This window comes from Puma concolor, chromosome C1, assembly GCF_028749965.1.
Source record: "Puma concolor isolate L17-30 chromosome C1, mPumCon1.1.hap2, whole genome shotgun sequence".
NCBI classification, from domain to species: domain Eukaryota; kingdom Metazoa; phylum Chordata; class Mammalia; order Carnivora; family Felidae; genus Puma; species Puma concolor.
This window is the reverse complement of record NC_141674.1, coordinates 20,725,093-20,750,096: the sequence shown is the minus strand read 5'-3', so window position 1 is coordinate 20,750,096 and position 25,004 is coordinate 20,725,093. Positions and strand designations below refer to the sequence as shown.

Genomic DNA, 25,004 nt, shown 5'->3' with positions numbered 1-25,004 from the left:
GAGCTAGGGGCTGGATAACAGATGTGACCTGAAGAGGAGGTAGGTGAAAGTGCTGAACCCAGCCCCCTGGCCGCAGCAGGAGTTCTGAACTGTTGAATGCGAATCTTGCTTCCTGAAAAAACCAAAATGCTCAGTAGAATTCAGGAAGGGGGGAGGGGTGCCATTTGTTGACTATCCAGGACTTTGGTGCCCTGGCCGCCCTTGGACTTCTAGGAAAACTAGGAGGTGGAGGGGCTAAACCCAGAGCTCAGAGTTTGGGACGGGGGTCCCTGAATGAGGAGGAAGCAGTGGTGGGCTTTGAGGTTTCTGGAGCAGCCCTCCCGTCAAAAACCGTTGTGCTTTACTCAATAGGAAACCTTTTCAGAGACGAAGAACGTCCCCAGACTCAGAAAGCGAGTCCTCCCCTCTCTCTTTTCCGTCTATCATTTAATTGGGGCGCCCCAGAAAGTCGCAGGCCCTGTGGCTAATCCCTTGATTCCCTATTCGACTCATTCCATTCTCAGACCCCGCCCCTTCGCTCCCACCCGCAACCTTCGCTCGAGCCAGAGCCTCCCGCGGAGAACAAGGAACGTGGGAAACATCCCTAATCCTTGGGGAGAACCAGCACCCTTGGTAAACGAGGACGCACCCCCGCCAGAAGGGCCCGCGCGCTGTCCCCGCGGGCCCAGGGCCGCGCCGTCGGAGCAGCCGGCGCGGCCCCGCCCGCCCCGCTCGCCGAGCGGCCGGGGTGGGGACTACAAGTCCCGGCGTGCCGCGCGCGCGCTCCCCCCTGGGGTTCCGGATGGTGAGCGGCGAAGGTAAGGCGAGCTCGCAGAGGCAGCGGCGGCGGCGGCGGAGACGGAGAGAGGCAGGCAGGCAGGGCGAGGGCGAGAGACGGAGGGAGGGAGCGAGCGAGGCAGACCAGACAGACAGACAGGCGGGCGGGCGGGCGGGCGGGCAGAGCGAGCCACCCGCCAGGCTGCGCTCAGCCCCGCTCGCAGCGGAGAGAGCAGAAGGCAGGAGGAGGGAGGGGAGGAGGAGGAGGGAGGGAGAGAGGGAATCCAGCTACCACCACCCAAAGCCAGCGTCTGCTTTCTGTCCTCATTTCCTTTTCCCACCCAGCTCGGAAAGCAGAGAAAGGCAGAGAGAGCGAGAGATAGAGACAGTCAGAGAGACAGACAGACAGCCAGAGAGCGGGAGGGAGGAGGGCGGAGGAGGAGGAGCAGGAGGAGGACTACGCGGGGCGCGTTCCCTCCCAGGTTTGCAATGGGGGGGTGGGGGCGGGGGTGTCCAGGGCTGTGAGAGTGTGTGCGCGGCGGGGGGAGCGAGGGGGGCACAGAGAGCGAAGGAGTGATCGAGGTGGGGGGGGCGCCGCGGGAGCGGGGGGCCGTGTCCAGCGGAGTTAGCGGCGGAGAATGTGAGCCGAGACGCGAGCCATGCTGTCAGCAACGGCGGGCGGCTCAGGGCTCCTCCACGACTCCTCTCCCCAGCAGCCGGGCTCCCGCGTCGCTGCCGCCGCCGGAAGACAGACGCCCCCCAAAGCCCCTCGCCTGGCTCGGACCCACGGAGCCGGCAGCCCAGCACTCCGGTGAGTGGCGCCTCCTCCCCAGCCCTAGACCCCGCTGGGGACCGGCCGGCCGGGCTCTTTTGTGCAGCGCACCGGGGGGGGGCCCGCGCCCCCTCCGCGCGCCCCGGTCCGGTCCGCGGGACCCGGTGGCTGCGGTGCCCGCGGTGCGATCGGTCTTTGTTTCCACCGGGGCCCGCGGCTCGGCTGGGCTCGGCTCGAAGCCTGGCAGGCAGCGCCGGGAAGGGGGAGGGGGAGGTGGACGAGAAGGGGGGGTGGGGAGGGGGGGTTCTCGGGTTTCCTGGCCGCCCCGCAGCTCCCCCGGCTCGGGGGCGAGGTGCGCGCCCAGCGCTGCCGCGCGCCCCCTCCTCCTTCCTCCTCCCTCGGTCTTTGGATTTAAAACTGCAATTTGCTCTCCAGCTTGCTGAGAATGTGGGGGGGGGGAATGAAGGGGGGACCGTGGGAGCGGAGAACAAGGCTGGATTTTAGGAACGGCGCTGGGAAAGGGGGAGACTGCGGAGGGAGGAGCCCCTCCCCTCCAACCCCCAAATCCCAAGGTTCCGCTGGTGCTCTGGGAGTTGAGGGGCGGGGACCTAATGACCCGGAGGGGGTGTGGGGCGGAGGAGGGATTTGGGGGTGGCCAGGGCCGGAGGGGTTGGGCCGCATGCCCGGTTACCTGGCGAACAAAGTCGGCTCACTTTTGCATAAATAAATAAATAATCGCCTATCAATGCGTTTCCTCTGGGGCTCTGATTGAATCGGGCCCCCTCTTCCCCAGGGGGTGGGGTGCTGAGTGACAGCTGTCAGCCCCCTGGGCCCGAAGCTGGGGGTGAATTGCTGAATCCCTGTGCCTTTTGGCTGAGTGCGCCTTCTCCTGCTGGGTCCTGGTCCCCGGGCAGAGCCAGAGGGGCAGGGGGCTGGCTCTGAGTCTAGGAAATAACCTTGTTTCCTGTTCTACAGGAAAAGGGACAGCAACCCAGAGTTTGGGGGCTGGGGATGAGGACTGATGGGAGCTGGAGGGGTTCCCTAGCAGCCTGACCCCCCCAGCCTCCTGCCAGGCAAAGGGGCCAGCTGAGGGAGGAAGGATGTGGGCCTTGCTGGCCGGAGGCGGGAGCTGGGGCTGTCCCTGAGGCGGGCAGCGGGCACAGAGCGGGAGGAGGGAGAGAGAAAGAGAGAGAGAAGCGGGGGCGGGAATTCTCTACCGCAGACCCTGGGGGCCAGGGCCAGATGTGGAGGGGTGGGGAGTCCCCCCTCCCTCCTAGCTTGGGGGCCCTGGGGCTGGGCTGGGAGGGGCTGAGCCTGGTGCCCTCGGTTCTGCACCAGTGCCTGACTGGCAGGGCCAGCTGAATTTGGGCCCAGGCGTCACCCTGGGAGGCAGGGCCAGGCTGCACCAGCCTGGTCCCTGAGCACAAGGAGGGACCCTTGGGGGGCCTGTGCCTGTCTGGCTGGGCAGGCGTTTCCCGCCGGACCAGTTGGTGTCAGGCGGGACTTGGCCCCAGCTCCCTGGGCAGAGCTCAGGGTGTGAGGACAAGCTTTGCCTCCGGGTCAGGGTGGCCACATTTTGTCCGCTGCTGCTGCTGCTGCTGCTGGCGGGGCGGGGGCATGTGCCCGGGCCTGGGCAGAGTCCTGCCAGGAGTATTTGGGGTGTTTCTATTGTTGGCTTGTTCCTGTTCCTTGTGGCCCCGTGTGTGTGTGTGTGTGTGTGTGTGTGTGTGTGTGTGTAACTGTGTGAGCTGGGGCTTTTAAGTGAAAGATTACCAGTCTGTCCATCCCCCCCCACCCTTGGCTTGGAGGCTGGGTTGTGGTGGTGAGCTGTGGGGGGACCCCCCAGGTGGCATGTGCACGCTGCTTGCCATCTCCTTCCTTTGAGCAGATGTATATTTATTTTTATAGCAATGGAAAATCAAACTGGATAGTAAGTTGAATTCATTTTTTTTCTCCTGCTGTGTCAATAGTTGGAATAACCCCCAGAGACTGGTGAACTTCTTGCCCCAGAGCTCTTACCCTTCAGAGGTTACAGAGATCCGTGAGGGTATGAGCTTAGGGGGACCAGTGGGCCCCAGTCCAAACCAGTGACTCTTGTTTCTCTTGGTCTGGCACTGGGGTGGGTGTGGGGTGGGCAGGTGTCGCCCCCTCCCCAAACATCCCCTCTATTCCCCAGGGTGTTGTCTGGCCTCACAGTCACCTCCTTGGTCAGTGCCTAAGCTGTGCCCAAGCCCTCGGGGACATTCTCCTGGTGGGCTCCCTCCTCCTGCCTGGGCTCCGGGCCCACGTGCTGATATTTATTTTCTGTAGTAAAATCCATTTTTAATGCCGTTACTTTTGAAATAATATAGAGAGAAACAAATGTGATGTGTTTAAGTTGCCCTCTGTGAGTTTTTAATGTGATCTATGGCTGAGGTAGTGATGGAAGGAGCTGTTGGGCTTGGAGAAATTTGGTGTCATAAAGAAAAAGAGCTTGCTGTTTATTACGGTTGCTGGGCTGGGGGGTCTGGAACAGGGTCGGGGGGCAGGGAGCCCCACACCCCCCAGGTGCTGTGGATGGACAGTGCTGCGTCTCAGTTTGGCAGTATGTGTGGTCCATGATTATTTTGCATTGCTTCCCAGCCCTTGACTGGGACTTGGATGAGGGGGCTTGGGAGTTGGGGGGCTGTTTCCCCCATTCCACCTGCTTAGATCTTGGCAGGGAGGCTTCTGGATGCCCTGCTGAGCTAAGTGGAGGTGTACTGTTGGGAGGTTGGCCTTGGACCCTACAGGAGATTAAGGGATGGGATCTCCACCTGAGGTTGTGGCTATTCTGCAGGCTGGAGGGGCCAAGTGTCCCTGGCTGGCAACTTGTGGGAAGGGGGTGGGGGGTCGCTGCTGCTGTGGATTCGCAGAGCCCTAGAGGGACATTGCTGGTTCTCAGATCAGTCTAGAGCATTGACTTTGAGCCACTCCCTCCACTTGCTTCTGTTCCCAGTTGGATAGGGGCTTTCTCCAGGCAAACCTGATCTCCCTTATTTCCCTCCAAACCCCCGATGTCCCACCCCCAGGCCAACTTTTTTGTTTGTTTGTGGAATACAGAGCTCTGCGTCTCATGCCAGTCACCCTAGACCAGGGGGTGCCATGCCATGCCTTCATACCAGATGACCAGACTCTTCTGGTCTGGTTGAGTGAGGTCAAGCAGACTCACTATTATGGGATGGAGCCCAGCTCTGTCTCTGGGTCCCCTGGGTCTCTTGGGACAGCTCTGGAGAGGGCGAAGCCAGGATGGGGACTGCAGGAGGGAGGAAGGATAACATTGTTGCTAATGCCAGCATGTGCCCCCCCACTCCCCGCCCCAGGGAGAGAGCTGGGGGAGGGGAGTGGGGGGAGAAGAGAGACCCGGACAGCCACATGCCAGGTGGAGATAGGGAAAGATGGTGGCAGAAGCCAGCGATGAGGGGGTGAGAGAGCAAACAGGCAGGGAGAAGAGCCAGTATCACAGCCCCTGGAGGTGGGGCCCAGGGGACCAAGAAGGCCTAGGCACGTGCTGTTCCCGACCCTACAGCCTGAAATGATGAGGCGTTGTTTTTGGAGGAGAGACAAGCAAATGTCTCTGGGAAGAGGGAGGAGGACAGGTGGAATAGGGAGAGAGGGAAAGACTCTCACAGGAGGAGGGAGAACAGGGAGACAGGGGGATTCCAGGGGTCACTTGACTAATGGTCGTGCCCAGGGCAGCGGCTCCTCTCTGCCTTTTCCAAATGTCTGGGAACAGAGCAGAGCTATTCTTTGGACCTGGGGGCGGGGCCTGAAGCAGGTACAATGCCCCACAGGTTGTGCACACACTCTAGGCCAGGAGGCACGTGGGGTTTTAAAGGCAGGGACCATTAGGGTTCTAGAGCCGTCAGGGGCATCATCCAGTTGGACCCCCTCCCCCAACCTTGTTTGACAGGAGAAAACCAAGTCTAGAGAAGGGAGCCATTTGCCCAGGGTCACAAATACTCAGCAGTGCCAGGCCTGGGACCTAGGCTCTTTGCACTCTACCACTCTGTAGTTAGAGAATAGGAACAGCTGCAGGGGGCCTCCTGGGTGCAGTGGGGGACTGGAGCCCGGAGAGAGGAGCAGGCGGGCACCCTTGTGGCCAGAGCCCCCCCAGGGGAGGGGGAGGCGCCGCTGCCGGGAGAGAGAGGGAGGGAGGGGAGAGAGGAGGGGAAACAGTGAGTCAGGCTTCCAAGAGCTGAGGATGAGAGAGCCAGAGCTGGGAGGGAGAGGGCAGGGAGGACTGCTCAGAAGCTCAGAGAGGGAGGGGGCCCAGCCGGGGGCAAGGAGAGCTCTAGAGGGAGGGAGCCAGCCTCTGGCCCTGGCCCAGCGGTAGGGCTATGCGGAGGGAGCAGCCAATATGGACTTTGCTTGTGGTAGGTCAGCGTCCCTTTCTCTCCCTAGGATTCCACGCCAAGGTCTCAGGAGGAATAACTGTGTTCTCCCCTCCCTTCCTCAGTTTCCCCATCCCCTGTGAGCCTGTGGGATTTGGACTATTCTTGGAGAGGGAGTAGGGGGCACAGAGCCAACTAGGAGGGTCCTGAGGGATGGATGTCACTTCTAGCTCCTGACCATGAGCTGGAGGTACTCTGGGAGCCTGTCACTGTCCCTCTTAAGTCCTCTGAGTTACCAAGTGGAGGTGTGGGGGTGCAGGCCAGGAATGCTGGGGTGCACTGTGTGTGTGTGTGTGTGTGTATGTGAGAGAGAGAGAGAGAGAGAGAGAGAGAGAGAGAGAGAGAGCGCGTGTGAGAGAGAGAAAGGATGAGGTGCTGGTCTGGCAATGGTAGGTGAGCTTCCCGTGGCCTCTCAGGATGGCCAGTGCCTAGACAGGATCACAGTGCTCACATGTCTAGAACCAACCTCCACTTGAGGAGGGGGAGATACTGCTATATTCCCCCTATATCCCTATGGGTCAAAGGCTCTAGAAGAAGCTGGGAGGTGGGAATAACCCCTGTGGGAGCCAGTGAGAATTGCCTGTGCAGCCCTGCATGCCTAGAGCTGAGACCAGAACTAGAACCATCCCCAGGGACTGCCTGGAAGAGAGGAGGGAAGGACCCCCCCCCCCCACCCAGCTGACAAGAAACTGTGGCTCTTAGCCCCTCCTTCTCCCAAGACCTAGCACCCCCCCCCCAACCCCTCCTTCCTGGATCCCAGCATCTCTGCCATTGGCTAGAGGACGAGAAAGGTGGGCACTGAGGATCCCTCTCCTGCCTGGCCCCGCTTTGGTAGAGGGGTTGGTGAAGTGAGGGTAAAGTGAGGCCCTCTGCCTCCCCCCTTACATACACATACACACACTCAGCTGCAGTGAGGCCCCGCTTTCTCTCCCCTTTCTGCTCTGGGGTCCTTGGCCTGGGAGCCCAGAGGAGGGGCTGCTTCTGCAGCTGGCTAGCCCCGAACTCCCAGCTCAGCCCAGCTGCTACTGAAGCTTCCAGAAGCTGCAGCTCTGCATCCCCTCCCCACCCCTGAGCCAGGAGAGGCCTTTGCTGACCTGGGGGAGGGTACCTTGGGAAGCGAGTGGGCACCCTTAGAAGGACTAACACAGACAACCAGACAGATGGGTGGTGGAACAGATGGACAGAGACACCCACGCACAGGCAGACGGAGAGAGACGGACAGATGGACCAGGACAGGGAGAGACGGACAGACAGAGGTGCTGGCAGAGAGAGGAGGAGTCTGAAAAATGGAAGGGCCTGGGGAGAGACAAACAGACAGAGAGACTGAGACGTGGAGACACAGAGATACCAGAAGGGAGATGAGGTGACTGAGATAGGAGGAGGAGAGACATGGGGAGAGAATGAGAGACAGGAAGAGATAAAGAAAGGGGGAAACCCAGACGGAGAGAAAGAGAGAGGGGAGAGGCGGAGAGGCTTGAGGCTACAGACCACAAACAGGGATTTGATGAGAATCTGGAAGGTGTTTTCTCCTGCTTCCCTCCCCAAACCCTTGGGCCAGCCAAGTCTCCATTCCTTCCACCCCCGGCTCAGTTTCCAGCTGCTAAAGAGGTCAGAGAGAAAGAGAGAGAACAAGAAAGAGAGAAGCGCGCAGAGACCCCCTCCTCCCTGCTGTTTTTGTGGGGGAAGGAGTTGCTGGAGCAGTTTCCCCAGCTCTGGCCCCTATCCCAGGGTGGACACCCCTCTTGTGTCAGAAAACATCACACTCACCACTCACTGGGTGTGCATCTCCTTGTGTAAATGCACCCCCATACTCATATCTGTACACACACGCACACACACACACACACACTTTGTCACATATGAATCTCACCCTTGCACTCACCCCACGTCTCAGAAACGTAACTGGGGAATTCATGCCTGTGCTTCCTTACCCATATAGGCAGTGACACACATGCCTCGTCATGGGATGTCAGGACATTGACACGCACACACACGCAGTCACACTCTCACCCATATACAGTGGCACTCATACCAGAGCAGAGGGAGGGCTCTTTCTGGAGGTGAAGATCAGTGTTCGCAGGTGTCTGGGTGGGGGGGTAGTATGCCCTCCCCGTCCTTCCCAGCTGGCAGGGTGGGGAGGCTGGCGGCCCTCTCAGCCACTGGGAGTCTTCCTAGGGAGTTGGCTGGTGGGTTGGGTGGTGTCAAAGAGCTATCTGAAAGTTGTCAGGGTGAGTGTGTGCACGTACACACACATGGGCACATGTGTATAGGTACAAGATGGCAAGTATCTGTTGTGTGTGTGAGAGAGGAGCGCGTGTGAGGTGGGAGATGTGGGTGCGACGGGGAGATCCAAGGTGCGTGGACTCTGTGGGTGTATGTGTGATAGCTACTTGGCAGGTATGTACATGCGCATGTATGTATATGTGACAGGTGCGAAACCTGGTTTCGCAGAGTGGGAGTGTACCTAGTGGGTGTAGGGACTTGTAGCACTTGTACGTGAGGGTACAGGGCCCTGGGGGTGAGCTACATGTATGTGAGGGTGCAGTGTTATGCAGATGTGAAGGTGCGGGGGTGTAGGGGGGTGTAGGCAGTGTGCACAGGGGTAGCTGGCTGTGTGAGGCTGTGAGCTTGCAGCCAGGGCTGGAGGGCTGTTTTCCAAGGCCAGGATGCCGCTTGAACAGAGGCCATCAGCATGAACACATGCAAAGGGGCTCCAAGGCTCACAGTTGGGCACTGACCCACACAGACGCACAAGGACAGACATACCCGCCCCTGTCCTCCCTCTTCCTCTCTCCTGGCGTCAGTGGTTTTCAAAGGAGCCTCCATGAGGACTGTTTGCTGTGCGGTTCCCCCCACCCCCCAGCCTGTGCCTCTTCAAACACAGTGATGCCCTCCAGGCAGCTTTGTGGAGGCTCCTGCCTCAACCATCTGAAGGCAGATGGGTGGGTTGAGATCCGCTGCTGCCCCCCAGGGAGCGAGGAGGCGGCTCTGCTCCTCTGGCCTGGGCACAGGCTGAGACAGATGGACAACCCCCCCCGTACCCCCACTCTGTTCTCCACACCCCCGCACAGGGTCTGGGGGTGGGCAGGCATCCCCGCCCCCAGAAGAGGGGTTCTCGCGGGCAGTTCTGAGCAGAGGTCAGGACTCTGCCCGTCATCTCCCCGGAGGGACACCTGTCCTCCCGCAGCCCCATCATGTGTCTGAGCACAGGGACCCAACTATAACCCCCAACACCTGAATATACAGCTGCCCCTCCCTTACTCACAGCTCCAACGCCCCTGAATACACAACTGCCCCACCTATAGCACAGCCCCAACACTTCCACAAACATACCACCTCTCCACATAATCTACTTTTCTGACATCCAGCTGCCCCATATACACACACAGCCCCGTCATGCCCCCAAACACACAACTGCCACCCACCTCCCCACAGAGACACACAGATACAGCCCTAGCAGTGAACCCAAACCCAGGTTGTTATGATCCCCAGCGTACTCCCAAACACCCAAGACCCAACACCCACACACTTAGCAACTCCCTCTTTAAACCGGCACCTGCCCAGATCCCCCCAGAACCCTGCTGCAGCCCTAATACCTTCGGCTTCCTCAAACTCTCAGAGCAGCAACACCTCACCGGACACATACACAGACTCCTTGCAGCCCTAATGTTTCCCCCACCTGCAGCCCAGCACCTCCCCAAACACACCAATCCAATCCCTACGCCTTTCCAAACACACAACTTCCCCCCACCCACATCACATATACGCACACTGCCCACTCAACACACAAGGACGCTCCCTGCAGCCACACACACCATTTACCTCAGACGCGCAGACATGGCTTGAGTTCTAGTATACTTCTAAACAGATGATGTCCCCCCAGCTTCTCGTACCTTCGCAGGCATGCACATACACGCATACTCCCCATAGACCCAGCACCCCAACAGGCAGTCCTCTGTATATCCCCAGTAAGCCCCAGCTCCAGTCCTTTCCTCAGCCATCCAGGGGCCCAGGGACAGCCCTACACCTCTCCAGGCACACATAGCAGCAGCTTGGTGACAGCCCATTCACCCCCCCAGAGCCCACAAGCGGCTCTTCCCTGCCCTGTCGCATACCCCACCTCAGTTGCTCTGCAGCCCTCACTCCCAGCCCCAAACATGCCCCGCCCCCGGCACTCTCCATCACGGCTCCCCCCCCAACCTCTGCTCTGGGGGGCCCCCTCCCCCAGACACCCTCCCAGACAGCTTCAGTCAGCCCTGCACACACCCTTGCTCACTCTTGTGCGCTCTCCCTCCTCTGCTGTCCAGCACCCCCCTCCTCCAACTTCCCGGGGCCTCCTCTGCCTGGGGAGGCACCTCCGCCTCCCTCACTGCCCCAGGCCTTTCATTCCTGGACAGTGAGCCTGTACATCTGGTTCAAAGCTGCCCCACCCGAGACCCTGGGCTCTGGACACCTTGGCCTGGGCTTTGGGGGCTTGGGGCCTCTTTGGGGGCTCTTGGCACCTGGTCACCCTGGTCTCACAGCCAAGAACTCTGACTACCCAGCTTTGCCCTGGATCCAGCATATATGTTGTGGGGGGGGGTGCAGGGGGATTTACCCCCAGCCTGCACAATCTCAGGTGCTTGCCAACCCCCCACCTTGGCTTGCCTGAGAGGGACATTGGGCCTGGGGCTTCAGGGGGAGAGATGGGTGAGGTGTTGGCTTGACATACTCCCTACCCCCCCACCTTCATTGCCCCCCCCCCAGATCTGGCTTCGGGGCTTGGTCTCCCTGGGAGTCAGTTCCGACAGTGAAGGTTACTTTACTAGATGCATGATTTTAAACGGAATCTCCACCATCTGTTCCACCCCCTAATTACAGATGCACAGAATCCGCCTCAGAGGGCAGCGTGAGGGGAGTGATTTAGAGGCTGAGCTGCTTCTGCCTGCATTAGGGCTGGGGAGACTTGGGGGGGGGGTGCTCTGGGTATTGCTCACAGCAACCCCCCCCCCCAACATCCCATGTCTTTCCCAGGGGCCCCTCATGCCTCTTCTCTTGCTGGGGAAAGGCTCATAGAAAGTTTCCCCCGACCCCCAAGACCTGTAAGAGGAAGCAACTGCAATACTGAGGGAGGGGTCCCCAAGACATTGCCTGCGTCCCAGGCCCCAAGTCCTGGGATGCAGGCTCCATTAGAGCCTTAAAAAATTCAGTGGATCGATCTCCTGCCTGCCTCTTTGCCCTGGGGAGCCACAGACTCTGGCCTGGCCCAGCTGTCTGCCCACCCCAGGGGTAGCAGGGGATTGGTGAGGTAGAAGGGGGGTCAGAGCAGAGGTGGGGGCAACTAGGTTCTGGCAGCAGAGGACGTAGGCAGACATGCCAAGACCCATCAGGTGTGTTTGCACGCATGTGCCCATCCGCCGTGGTGCAACTAGAAAGCCTGATTCCCAGCTTGAGCCATGCTCTGTGGGGCTGGACCAGCACTGGGGGTCGGAGGGGATGGGCCAGGGCCTGGGCCTCAGGGTTCTGAGAGACGCTGGGCTATATACACTCTGAGGACTGGACCACCTCCGCCCATAGGTGCCAGGGACCTGGCCCCCAGCCTGCTTGGTGGTGGCAGTGGCGGGCACACTGCGGTAGACGCCGGAGCATTCACTGCGGGGAGAAAGGGAGCGAGGTTGGGCTGGAGGAATTTTAAAGATTGCTGCAGGCAGGAGGGTCTCTGGAACCCCGTGGAGCGGGCAGTCATGCAGAAGTAATCCTATCGCTGCCTGCCTGGAGGAGTGGAGGGGAGAGGGGGCAGGGAGGGAAAGGATGGAGCTGCTGCCCCTTTCCCACCTCAGCCTCTGCCCCAGCCAGCTGTGGAGGGCGCCAGGGACCCCAGGGGTCTTCCCTGAGGAGGCACCTGGTCTTCTCCATTCCACTGTGGCATGTGCCCCCTGGAGGGGCAGCGCCCCAGCTGTTGCTCAGCTCCAAGCTCCGGGTATTATAAATAATGCAGCTCAGAGGTGGGGGCCGGCTCAGCCCCCGGTCACCTTGGGTCACCCACTGTGGCGTCTCCAGCTGGCAGTCTTGTGGCAGAGCCCCTCTCCCTTCCAGCCTGCTCCTCCTCTTTTGCTGTGTGAGCTTGGGCCAGAGGCCCAGCCTCTCTGGGCCGGGCCGTGGAAGAACCCAGAAAGCCCTGTCCTTTTGTCCCACCCCCTAGCCCTCACAGGTTAACTAGCAGCTGGCTCAGCCAATCCAGGCTGGAGATGGCTGTCCTGCTCTACAGGGGCCTTACCCATTCTGGCTCCTCCATTTTGCAGATGGAGTAACCGAGTCCAGAGAGGGAAGGATGGCCAAGGCCAGCCAGCTGATGAACCCCTCCTTCCTGCCCCATTCTGCTGTCACTCAGGCTCTTCTCAGCTTCAGCTCAGCTAAGAGCAGGGCCTGGGGGGTGGGGTGGGCGGGGGATGTTTGGGAAAGTGGTTGCGGCTGAGAGGTTGCCATGGCGATGCTGCAGGATGCCGAGCTGAAGTGGGGGTCCTACAGGGTCTCTGGGGCCCCCAGCTCCACACCCCTGTGGTCTTCTCCCCATCTTCTGTCCCCCACCCAGATGCCTGTCAGGCAGCTTCGGTGACAGGCTGGGTGGGTGACAGGTGGTGCAGGTGATGGGCTGGGTGGGTGACGAGCTGGGTGGGTGACAGGTGGTGCGGGTGCGAGGCAGGCAGGTGACAAGCTGGGTGGTGACGGGCCCTGCTGATGACAGGCAGGGGGTGTGGTTGGCGAGGATGCTGTCTCCTGGCTGGTGGCCTGTTGCAGCCCCCCACCCTCATGCGTGTGCACACACATAGACTCTGGGCGCAGAGCTTGGGGCTAAGATACTAATGAGGCTTATTACGTGTGGAGGGGCAGGTGCCCAGGCTCACTAATGAGAGGCCTTTAACAAATAGGGGAGGCAGCTGGGGGCTGCGAGGAATTTGGCTGGCCCTCCAGAGCTGAGGCCCTCGGGGTCCCAAACTGGCTGGAGGACGAGCCATCCTCCAGCCAGATTGGGACCCCTCCTCCCCTACCCTCTGACTGCTTGGGTTTATGCTAGTATTACCGCAATCATGATAGTTAACCATTGTTCAAGCTTTTGCTACACTGCACCAAACCCTGAGGTGCATCTTCTCATTTCCACTCAACAGTTCAAGGAGGGAGGCACCGTTATGCACTTTGCAGATGAGGAAACTGAGGCTGCAAGAAGGCAAGGGACTTAACATAGTTTCTGGCGCAGCTGGAATTTTAATTCAGGTCTTCCTGTCCCGAGACCATGCCCTTAACCACCTCATCAGTAACACTTCAGTAGAACTCTTGGTCCAGACTCAGACCCTTTTTCAAGGCCTCAGTTTCACTCTTCTGGAAAACGGATGCCTGGTGGAGGGGTGATCACCATAAGCTTCTCAGCTGTGACTTGAACGGCTTTCAGGGATTCCTCCAGGTAGCTGCCCCATACTCACTCACCCCATGTGGCCCAGATTTTGGACTAGAGAGAGGGCAGGGCTAAGTGTTGAGGGAACTGAACTGAAGAGGGGACACCTGGGATATGTGAGCCACTTCCTGCATTGTGCGGTGTGGAGGCTGAGGCCTGGAGAGCAGCAACCGCCCAAGGTCACACACCCAGTGAGCTGTAGGGCCCCAAGGGATCCCAGGTCTCCTGGCCTGTTGAAAGGGCGGGGCTGGGTGTGGTGCCTTGGCTGGGAGGCTACCTCCTCCTGGGCCCCACCCACCAGCCTTTGCTTCTTCCCTGGAGTCTGTGAGCCCCCAGCAACTGGGAGGGTGTAGGGGGCTGTTGGCTGCCTCTTTAGGGCCATGCCCCCTCCCAATCAATCTGGGTCCCTAGTGTCAGTTGAGCCCCTCCCTTTAGAACCCATTGGGGTGGAAACTCCCTAGCAACAGCTGATCGATGGGTTAGGGCCCTGACATTGGCCTGGGGCCACAGCATGACCCTGGAGGGACCAGGCTGGGGCTGGGGGCTTGGAGGGGAATTTAAGGGAGAAGAGTTAGGCTCATAAATCTTGGAGCAACTCACTTCTCCTCCTCCTCGACCTTAATCTCTTACCAAACCTGCTCTCCAGCTGTGCATCCAAGGCTGGGGGGTTAGGGAATCCACCTTCTCATTCCCCTTACCCTCCAACTGATGCTCAGCCCCTCCTGACATTGTACCCCCTATAGGGAAGAGAGTGGCAGCCACTGCTGTTGGACAAAATTAGGATCTTGTGTCTCTAGACTACTGCATTTGGCCTCTGATTCATAGGGGTAGGTAGGGCAGAGAGCTTCAGTGCCTCAGTTTCCCCAGCCTTGAGTTTGAAATCCTCTCTTGATGCCTGTCCGCTCAATCAGGAAGGAGCATTAAGTCCAAGAGGGATCTCACAGCTGCAGGACACATGGCCCTGTCCTCAGAAGCCCCAGTCTGAGATGAGAAGCACAGCCCTGGCCTTGGGAGCCCTCAAACCCAGAGGTGAGGTCTAGAACCCAGGCTGGGCCTGTGCCAAGGTTCAGGTGGGGAGTGGGTGGTGCTGAACGGCTTTCTGAAGCAAAGGCTGAGGCTAGGGGGAGGCCAGAGGAAGGGTGATGGTTCGCCTAGAGGCCTGGAGAGCCATCTTTGGTTGGGGGTTTGGTGGGGGGGGGGGGGGTAGAGCCTGGAAGTGTCTGGCTTTCCCACAGGCCTGGGCAGCAGTAAGCTGAAGTTCTGGGGCCCTCCTGGCTCCCCAGGGAACCCACTGCTGCCTGGCCCTGGGGACCCAGGCGTCCTGGCGGGTGAGGGCGGGTCTCCAGCAGGCGCCCTGCCAAACCCCGCAGCCTGCTCACCAGGAATCTTGTTGCTGAGAGATGGAAAATCCCGGCCCGGCCTGCAGCTCATCCCTCCCCTCCGGGAGGAGGAGGGGCCCAAAGATTCCTTCCTGCATTCCCCCTCCCATTTGGGGCAGGGCTCTCCTTGGTAGTGGGTGGGGCTGGGGGGCCCAGGACAGGCCTCTAAGGCTCTGGGTCACATGTCCTGGAGCCCAGCCCAGCCCGCAGTGGGCACCAGGGCACTCTGGAGGCAGAATGGGCCTGGTGCAGATGAGGAGGGGTGGGGGTGGGGTACTGAAGCCAGAGGGGGCCTGGATGGGGGCTGAGCCCGGCCCTGGCCCCACTGGCTCCCCCAGGGCGGAGGGTGAAGAGTTGGTTCTCTCCTTGGACAGGAAGACGAATGATCCCATTATGGGAGCGTGATTTTATTCCACGTGTCACGGAGTCTGAGATTAACTTGCTCACCAGTCTGTGACAAACCCCTCACACCCTCACACCCAACACACACACACACACACACACACACACACACACACACACGCGCACAGAGACACACATATCCTTGGTCTTACAACGCACATCCCACAGGCACAGATAAATGTTTCCACAATACAACACACAGCACAGTCCCACGGAGGTACAAGGAAACACTCACATCTAGACACACAGCCTCAAAAGCACAACATTCCCTCACTCACACCAAGGCCACATAGACCCACAGCTACAAACAGGCAGTCCGGGGGGATGCCGGCAGCCCTACTTGGACAGGCACAGATCAAGGACACACAGTGCCCCGTAGACACAGATACACTTAGACACACACAAACCCAGACACAGTCATGCGGACAGGCATAGACCAACAGGCACACACACTGAGACAAAGGCCCAGATACATACAGAGACAAAGACAGGCACAGACACACAGCCGGCAGTGCGCACACAAGCACAGGCGTGCATACCCGGACACAGACACAGACAAAGACAAATAAATGCCCAGAGGTTTTGCTGTGGACAGATGTAAGGAGCACGCACATCTGGGCCTCCTCGGCCTCCCTGCCTGGGGACATAGTAATCTGGCGCCTGTGGCTCCGGGGAGAACTCTGAGGAATCTCTCAGAGCCCCCCACCCTGGGCCCAGGGCCAGCCCCCACCTCTGGCACAGGGCCCATGGCCGAGGCTATGGAAGCCACACCCTCAGTAGAGCTGCGACATCTCTTACCTTACCCTGCCTGTTGGACACACACAGGCACACCGTCTCCCCCTGCGCATGCTTACAGCACCCCGCCCCCCCCGCCATGCCCACACAGAGTTTCTCACTCACCCCCCCCTTAGATGGCCCCTTCTTGCTCCTTGTCTTTCTCCGTCACCTTCCCCCCCGCCACCCCAAGCACACATGCACGACCTCGAGCACCTACACCCACAGCCCTGTGACACACACCCTCACCTTTTCTCACACAGACCCACACGAACCCAGCACACAGGCTCTCTTTCACGGGCACCCTCCCCTTCCCACACAGACCACCCCCCCAGGCCCATATACGTGCGCTCCTTGACATCCCCCACCCTCTCTCTCACAGACTCATTCACAAATGCAGCACACACACCCGCTCCCCGACATGCATCCTCGCCACTTTCTCACATGCGTGCGTGCGCGCGCACACACTTTCAGAGCCTCCCTCACACCATCGCTTTCCTTCCTCTGTCTCTCACAAACATTCCCTCTGCCAAGAGTGTAGCTCTGCCGCAGAGCAGCCCCTGACAGTATTTGTCACCGTTCTCCACCGCGTCCTTGGCCTGCCTGGCCTCAGTCCCTTCCCCTCCACCTCCAGCCCTGTACGCTGTGGCCTGGTACTCTTCTGTCATTTCTCTGTTGAGCCAACACATATATACGGAGCGTCCGTTCAACAAATGTTGATTGAACATGGATTATTGGCTAAGCACTGGGGACACGGGGGACACGGGCCCTTCCCTCATAGAGCTCTCAGTTTTGTGACCAGTTTGTTGCTTATCTCACCTGATGAGATTTTAAGGTAACCCTGGGTCCTGTATGTTGAGGGATGTGTAGGAATTCACAAGAGGAAACATATGGGGAAGGTGTTCCACACAGAGGGAACAGCATATGCAAAGCCTGGAAATAAATCAAGGTATGGTATGGTATGGTAGGCACAGGGGTGATGTTGAGAAGAGACGCTGCATAGAAGGCAGAAGCCAGATGTCACAGAGTTTAGCTGCTGTGATCACAGATTTGAATTTTGTCTAGTGAGCCACAAGGAGTATGGGAAGTCTTTAGCGACAAAGTAAGGTAGGAAGAGACTGGAGGCAGGGAGGCTAGTCGAGAGGCTTACGTGGTACAGATGGGAGATGATGGTGGTCTGATCTAGAAGAGGCAAGTGGAATGGAAGAGGAGGCTCATTTAGGAGCAAGGACCTGTGGCATTCCCCATTCTTTCCTGTGTGACCTCAGGAAAGTCACACAACCTCTAAGCTGGGTCCATCATGCGAGAGTGGGACAGTACAGGAGCTGGGCTTGTAGTAAATGTTCAATCAGTGATAGCCATTGTTGTCATTAACAGTAGGGCACGGGGACATCGGATGAAGAGCACTGAGCCCCTCCTGAGTGCTGGGTACTCTGCCAGGGCTGGGGCCCAGAGGTGAGGTGGTCTGCAGCTCTGGGTAGCCCAAGCACCTGGTAACCATGGCTCACGCAGACAAGATAGGGCTGAACGTGGGGATGCGGGCGAAGCACCCTGGAAGATTAAAGGAGGATGAGGCAGCACCCGTCAGGGCTCTGGGAGGCTCACGAAGGAGCTGGCATTGAGCCAGACCCTAAAGAGGCTGATTGAACTTGGGCAGGCAGAGGTGGAGGGAGGGGCTTCAGATAAAGAGAACCATGTGGACAATAGCCGCATGTTGGCCTTGGGCAGACCAAGGAGTCTAATCTGGCTGTTGTGTGGGACACAGACTGGGGAGTCTTGGGATGGGATTATGGAGGAGGGGCCAGGTGACCAGCGGACCGGCAAAGGGGTGGTCAGCATGGGGTTGAGCCGCACTCTAGAAACCTGATTTGTTGGTGGTGACACGGAATGTGGTCATTAGAGACTGTGCTCCAGGTTCTGCTGCTAAGCCATTGGGTGACCTCAAACAAATACCGTGCCCTCCTTGGTGTCAATTTCCCCATCTGTGTGATGAGGTGATTAGTCTTGAGTAGGAGGGAATTCTGGTATCATGTCCTAGGGTTTGGTCTAGCCAACTTTGCAGGGCATCATCTGGCCTAGAAGTCTGGGCCTCAGCAGTGCTTTCTTCCTGAGCATTCTGAGCAAAAGAAAGGAACAAAATGAGGGGTTCCCCAGAGACAGATTTGGGGCCTTCTGAGTGAGGGGCCAGGAGCTCAACATGGAAAAGAGGCATCTTTGCCAGGATCAGACTTCAAGTCCCAGAGGTAACCCAGGAGAGAAGGCCAAGGTCCCTCTTCCCTCCTGCCCTGACCCTTGTAGTGGTAGATGTGGGCCATGTGCCCAGGAGGGCACAGTGCCCAATCCCTGGCCCGAGGGGTGTCAGGACCCTTCCTGCCCACTCAGGGAGGAGCAGGGCTGGAATTCCGGAATGTGGCTCCGGGCTTGGAGTCCCCTGGGGGCGAGGAGCCAGGAGGCCCGTTTGGGGGGGGGGGGGGGCGGGGAGGAGGCAGGTAAATGCCTGTGGGCTCCACCATTGATATTTGGGGTTGCCAGGAGTTGTGGTATAAGGCAGGTTCTGGTGACCCCCCAGCTGCCCTGGATCCTAGCTGCAAAGGGCCCTTTAAGCATCTCACCTGTGAGGTGGGGCTGGTAGAGAATTAATTTCCTGTACTATTTTAATTTTGCTGTATTTAATTTGCTGTTTATTTTAATTAATTAACGGCGGTAATCGTCTATCATAACTTGCTGCTGCTGGCTCCTCTTCTTTTCGGAGGGGTGGAAGGCCAGGCCAGGTGATTGCTGAGTCAGCTATGGGGGAGAGGGAGAGCCCTGGGGGTATGTTCCTTTTTGTCTTTGCCCTTCTCAACCCGGGGTCTTCTCTACTCTCCCTGGCTCTCCTCCAAAAGCCCCCCCCCCAACCCCCCACACTCCTCACTTGTGATGCCTCCTACTCCTCTCTCCCCAGGTTGGCCTCAGGGCTTCATGTGAAGTAAAGAGAGGCCAAGGCCCTTGCCTATGCCCCAGTAAATATATTTTAATGTCAGAGGGTGGGGGTTTAGAGGGTAGGGAGCTTGGCATGCAACCCAAGCAGTACTTAGAGACTGGCTTAGGAAACTTTCAAAGTGGAGTTCTGCTTTTTGAATGGCAGCCCCCTTCCCCACTCCAGTGCCCAAAGAGCACACACATTTGTGTGGTCAGGCCTATAGCACCGTAGCGTGTCCACCCACCTGCAAACACATCCACAGCATGTTTTCAGTTATTAGTTAATCTCTAGGATGGACCTCCCTTGTAGGGATGAGGAAATGAAGCCCAGAAAGGCTAAGTGACTTGCCCAAGGTCACACAGCAACTAAGAGAATCAGGGCCCGGATTCTGGTTGTCATCCCTCTGGCTGCGTAGAAAGAGTTAACAGTGGGAGGGAGGGGAAGGGAAGTGGCTTGGGGATTAGGGTAGGGGGGATTAGGTCAGAAGACTGATGGAGCCAGGAAATGGGGTCCTCTGGCTTTGGAGGATGTGGGGAGAGCAGTGGGTTCTTGCCACAGGGGGCTTCCCGAGGTGTGAGGTCTCTGCCACCTGTTTCCATTTCCCTGTGTGTCTTCAGTTGTCTGTTTGGAACTGGGGTTTGCTTTGTCACTTGCACTGTACCATACCAGGGGGGCCCTTCCATGGCTAGGTGGAGCCCTACTTTTATTTAGCAAACACTTACATAGCATTTCCCATATTCCAGGTACTCTTCTAGCTTTATAAATGGATATTCATTTCATCATTAAAGCAGCCCTATGATGATCATCCTTGTTTTATATATCAGAAAACAGGCTTTGAGGGGCACCTGGGTGGCTCAGTCGGTTAAGCATCCAACTCTTGATCTCGATTCAAGTCATGATCTCGTGGTTCCTAAGTTCGAGCCCTGCATCAGGCTCTGTGCTGATGATGCAGAGCCTACTTGGGATTCTGTCTCTCCTTCTCTCTGCCCACCCCCCAGTTGTGCACATGTGCGCGCGCTCTCTCTCTCTCGCTCTCTCTCTCTCTCTCAAAATAAATAAATATAAGAAAAATTTTTTAAAAAGAAAACAGGCTTTGAAAGGTTAAGTAACTTGCCCGAGGTCCCATGGCTAGTACCTGGTGGACAGCTTTTGCATTTGGAACTCTGGGATCCAGAGTCCTTGTTCTGAACTACCATACTCCCCTCCCCTCTTAATGCTGTAGGTGGGAGATGGGAGCCCTGAATTCCCTGGAGATGTGGCATCTTTGGGGCGTCTCTAGTCTAAGTTGAAAGGGAGATCTGGCCCCACCCTCGCCAACCCCAAAGTCTGCTAAGGCAGACAGATCCCACAAATCAAGACCTCTTTTGTGGGGGAAGCAGTCGGAGCATCAGGTGGGCCTGGCTGGAAGGCACAGGTCAACAATTAGGAAGCCTTGGGTGGAGCCTGGATTGGGCTGCAGTGCTGGCCATGGTGGGGGTGGGGGGGGGAGGATTGGGGGGACAATTAAGGTGGGCCTCAGACTGTGCCCTCAGAGAGCTTGCTGTCTGGGAAAACAAGGCAGATGTGTCTGAACAGTTACCAATAGTTGTATAAGACAACAGGAGAAAAACATCACAAAGCATGATGCAGACAAAAAGAGTTTGAGCTTTGGACCCATGTAACTAACCTTAGTTACTTGACTCCTTTCTAAGCCTCAGTTTCCTCACTTGTCAAGGGGAAATAAAAATGGCACTGACTCTATAGGGTTTTAGGAGGTTCAAAGGAGATAAAGTGCGAAGGGTGCTCTGGAGCAGGGGCTCAGTGAACATCCATCTATAGATGCTGAGAGCCAATCTCTGGAGAAGGAAAGGGTCCCACCCCTGGGGCTGGTATTGGAGCAGATCAGGATGGGAACGGTAAGGATGAGGAGGGTAATGAGAATCTCACTTTTGGAGTCAGGCTGCTTGAGTTTAAATCCCAAACATGACGAGTTGCTTACCCTCTCTGGGCCTTGATTTTCCTATCTGTAAAATGGTATTATAATAGTGTTTCCCACCCCCCACAGGGTATTATGAGGATTAAACTAGTTAATTCACTTATTCAGTAAGCAATATTGAGTACCTGCTAGGTACCAAATATATTGCTACTCACTGCAGATAATAAGTGGTCAATACATGTTAGCAATCTTATTATCATTATTCATATTGGGGGTGGCTATTCAGGGAGGAGGCAGAGGCTGAGGCTTTTAGAATGGAGTTGAGTGACACAATAAAATGTTGTAGAAGTAACAGCAGGCTGATATTTATTGAGTGCTTACTATGTGCCAGGCATATTAGCTCAGGTACTTGTATTATCTCCGTTTTGCAGATAGGAAACAAGTTCAAAGAGGTGTAGTGACATGCCCAGAGAAACACAGCTTGTAAGGGGTACAGCTGGAGATTGAGAGACTCAAAAGCCAGGCTGTGAAATCACAAAGCTATAAACCTGCTTAAGAGATGTTGTAGGGTGGGGGCAGTGATCCAGCAGAGGAAGGAGGGGGAGACTTTGCCAGGAGAGGGACAGAAGTGGGCAAGGCCTCCAAATTCAGGAAACAATGAGGGAAGGGACCAAGTCAGTATATGCTCCCCCAGTGGTTTTCCCCGGCAGTAAACAAGGTATGAGCTCAGGGTAGGGAGCAAGTGAAGACTGGAAGAGGTCATCTTGAGAAATGGGCACAATTGAAAACGATGGGGAGCCAGCTCATTCCAGGCATAGCCCACAGTATCAGCAAAGGCCCAGAGGTGAGAATGAGAAGAATGGTTTAGGGCTGAGAAGTAGAGGAAATGGCTAAGAGAGGTCAGAATGAGGGTTGGGAGGACTGGTGGCCTCAGGGGCCTAGGGAGAGTGACAGCCCCAGGGAAATAGGGAGGGTGACAGATTCAAGAGGCTTAGCTAATATAGAAATAGAAATAACCCCCCGTCTGGACAGGAAATAGAGCATAGTGATCAAGAGGGCAGGCTCTGGAGGCAAATCCTAGCCAGGCTGCGATCAGAGCAAGTTGCTTGAGGCCTCATTTTCAAAGTGAGGAGTAATGCCGGCACCCACCTAAGATGGGACAATCTGTGAGAAGGGATTAGCACAGGGCCTGGCACACGGTAAGCACTCGATTCATTCATTCATTCCCCAACTACCAGGTGCACATTTAGTGTCAGGTACTTTCCTAGGACACACAGCAGAGAACAAAGTAGAGAAAAACCCCCGCCCTCAAGGAGCTTACATTTAGAGGGTGAAACAGTTAACACCAAAATAAAGTAAAGTACATGGTGTGTTAGATGTTGATGAGTGTCAAGGAGAAAAATGAAACAGGGAAAGGGCTTGGGGAAGGCCAGGGTTGCAGGGTTAAGTAAACTTATAAATGGAGATTATTATTAGTATTATTTGTATAGCGGGTTTTAGTAGAAAAAGCACCTTCCAGTTTATAAGGTGTTTTTCCTTCATGAGAATCATTCAAGGTGTAGGTGTTGCTGTCCCCCTTTTGTAGATGAGGACACTGAGGCTCAAAGAGAAGAATCTGACCCAGGAGTCACAATTGTGAGGATAGTGCTGGCTCCCTAGGACTCCGGGTGACGAGAGAGTGTTATTCCCAAGAGTCTAGAGGACAGGAGGAGAGAAGGGTTAATGGGGGAGGATATGGGCAGTGGCCAGTGACCAGGGATGGAGCTGAACTGGAGAGCAGGGGCAGAGGCCTGCTTCCTGGAGCCAGAGATGCGGTCAGCATACCCCAGCATGGCCTGATCAGGGTGAGTTCAGAGAGTGGCTGGACCCAGGGGCAGCCCTGAGGGCAGAGCGGGGGCAGCAGGCTGGGCCCGAGACACTGTGTGATTGAGCAAAGGGGCAGAATCTGTCCAGAACTGAGTGAGTGTGTGGGTGGTATGGAGACTGTGGGGAGGGGGAAAGAGGAGAGGAAGAAGTTAGCTCCACTGACCAGACAAGAGGCCACAACAAGGAAGGAGGTTGGCGGGGGCCAGAGCTGGCTGTGAAGGCTCTTGAATGTCAGGCTAAAGACCTCAGCAGCAGTAGGGAGCCATGACAGGTTTTGGAGCAGGGACATTGTGTCACGAGAATGACACTGAAGAAGACAAATGTGGCACTAGGCAGAGGAGGTTCAGTGGAGGCATTTTGGAGGTGGGGAGCCCACTGGGGGACTGTCCTAGCTGAGCAAGAAAGAAATGGTGAGGTCAGGTTGGAGAAACAGCTTGGACTAGTGGAAAGAGGGACCTGGGAGATGAATTCCTGACTGCTAGCTTTGGGTCTGCCTCACATTTTCTTTCTTACTTTATTATTTTTTTTTAATTAATTAATTAATTAATTAATTAATTTATTTATTTATTTATTGCCTCACATTTTCTGAGGGGCCCTGGGCTAGTCCTTTCCCATCTATTTCCCCATTTGGATTGAACTAAAGACTCCCCCACCCCCTCTCTTTTTTTCTTTTTCCCTAAATATTTGAGCAAAGGATCCATTTTGAGAAGATGATGGAACTTCTCTTGAGAAAAATACAAAAAAAAATTTTTGGTTACAATGTTGGGAGGTTTACAGATCTGCCAGAGTCCATCCATGGAACCAAATTAGGTGATCAATAGTAATAAAAATAGCAGGGTAGCATTACATGTTTATTACAGGCCAGGGGCTTGGCAGAGTGGTATACATCATGATCTTGTGAAGTCTGTTCAACAACCCTGTGAGGTAGGTACCATTATTATTATTCTGTTTTACAGATGGGGAAACTGAGGAAGCCTAGAGAGGTGGAGTGATTTGCCCAAAGTCAAAGCTGGACTTGGAGCCTGGGTCTGTCAGCTCGAGAGCCCAAGATCATCACCGCTAAAATTAAGGCTAGGATTCTAGTATGGAGGACGGGGACATGGCAGGGAGGGGTCAGATGTGGGAGGATTTTCAAAGAAAGCTGTGGAAACGCACAGCTAGAGGTGAACTGTGGAAAAGGATAGTGGTACCACTCAGTCCCAAGGTGCTAGGTGGTTGGAAGCGAGGAGCTAGAGATGAAGACTCCATTTGAAACTCCCTGGTCTAGCTTCTGGGGGGGGCTGGGGGAGGGTACCTGTCCCACATGACTCCCAGGTAAGTGACTTGCTCTGGAGACTGCTGGGAAGAAGTAGGGTATGGGGCTACTCTGTCTTCTAGGTCAGATTATGCTCTGGCCCCTTGGCAAGAGAGGACTTACTCCTGACTCTTTGACTCAGCCTCCAGTGCGATCTCTGGTATCTACCCTCCCTTCCCATTCCCAAGGCCATTAGGAAGGGCCAGTGGGCTTTGATCCCTCTAGGGGAGCTCAGAAGTGGAGACACCCTTTCCATCCCAGAAAAGAGTATTGGGGCCCATCTCCCGAGATGAGAGTGGAATCTGGACCCAAGCAGCATGTGGTGCATGTTAGGCTCTGGTTTAGACCCTGGTCAGCAGTACCATCTGGAAGGAGGTAATCTAGATTAGACTAGGGCATAGCCTTAGGCTGGAATCTAGATTTATGGTGGGTTGGACTTGGCCATCTAGAACAGAGGTTGGCAAACCTTCTGTAAAGAGCTCGATAATACACATTTTAGGCTATAGACCATTGGGTGTTGGTCATGACTACTCAACTTTGCCATTGTACCTTGAAAGCAGTCATAGACAATGCATAAATGAATGAGCATGGCTGTGTTCCCATCAAACTGTTTTTATAAACAGCAGGTTGGATTTGGCTCTTGGGCCATAGTTTGCCAACTCTTGATCTAGAACCTCATTCTTCCTAAGGATGTCTAGATCTTAAATGTTACTAGACAGTGATCTAAGCAAATAAGGTTGTGGCCTCAGGCTATCAGGCCGGTTAACATGGAAAACAGTCCATACCACACTCTTGCTGGGATCCAGATATTGAGAATTGGTGAACAAGACATGTAATAGACAGTGGTTTAAAGCAGACTAAGCCGTAATCTCTGGCTGAGCCTAGATTCACAGAAAGCTGGGGTGGGGTGGTGTGGGGTGGTGAGATTTAGACCAACACGTAAGGTTGTGGTCTGAATATAGGGAAGTGGGTGAGCTAAAGCCACACAGATATTGATCTAGAGCAGGCAAAGTCTTGGCCCTAAGCCAGAGTACCATATGATC

The 25,004-nt window shown here is 56.4% G+C and overlaps 1 protein-coding gene across 7 annotated transcripts in view; it reads left to right on the top strand.

The window, feature by feature from the left end:
- The first annotated feature begins 766 nt into the window (after window positions 1–766).
- The window catches only part of AHDC1 (AT-hook DNA binding motif containing 1), a 64,240-nt gene continuing 40,002 nt past the window's right edge, over window positions 767–25,004 (top strand). For 2 of the 7 annotated variants that reach the window (XM_086716165.1, XM_086716159.1), the window contains exons 1-2: window positions 946–1,238; window positions 1,473–1,567. The gene's annotated coding sequence lies outside the window, so the exon portion shown is untranslated. Of the gene's footprint in view, window positions 798–945; window positions 1,239–1,354; window positions 1,568–25,004 lie in introns of those variants that run through there. The other 5 variants (XM_086716166.1, XM_086716160.1, XM_086716158.1 and 2 more) reach the window with 3 other exon arrangements.